The sequence below is a fragment of the Penaeus monodon genome, chromosome 29, assembly GCF_015228065.2.
Source record: "Penaeus monodon isolate SGIC_2016 chromosome 29, NSTDA_Pmon_1, whole genome shotgun sequence".
Taxonomy (NCBI): domain Eukaryota; kingdom Metazoa; phylum Arthropoda; class Malacostraca; order Decapoda; family Penaeidae; genus Penaeus; species Penaeus monodon.
In genome coordinates, this window is record NC_051414.1 from 24715766 (window position 1) to 24716324 (window position 559).

The following is a 559-nucleotide window of genomic DNA, read 5'->3' on the forward strand; positions in this document are numbered from 1 at the left end:
TAGATACATGTATATTCATTAACAAATACTAGGCAGGATTTAGAATTGTAGGGGCCCTAAAGTATATGAAGCTTGGAAGCCCCTTGTAAAAAAAATTTGTGTAAAACTTGAGAACATTGATATTTTTTAATATGCAACATAAACAAACAAATAACTCAAATTAAGGCAGTACATAATATATTCTGAAAGGCCACCCAAACTGGGAGGTCTCTTGAAATGTGAGATCCTAAGCAGTAACTTTGCAATGTTTTGCCAATGAATTCCAGCCATTTTTTGGATTTCCTCTCTCTTAAAATATTATCCCCATACTTTCTTGTCTATATCTAGATGTCTTAATTTATTAAATGGTCAGACAATTGATTGTCATTCATCATGAAACATGACCTACCAACCATCACATCTTTTTTTTTCAGCCTGTATAATATCTCTAACCATGGTCTGTAGTCTTATACATGCTCATTTACATTCTCTTGGCTGTATGCCCATAATTGATCTTACTATGGGTTGTTCATTTTTTTTTTCTTATATATTTTCTGTTGATTTTTCACACTTGTGAGCC

The 559-nt window shown here is 32.4% G+C and overlaps 1 protein-coding gene across 1 annotated transcript in view; it reads right to left on the reverse strand.

Moving 5' to 3' along the window:
• LOC119591781 overlaps positions 1–559 on the reverse strand; it is a 32050-nt gene that overhangs the window by 1619 nt on the left and 29872 nt on the right. The window lies entirely within an intron of this gene.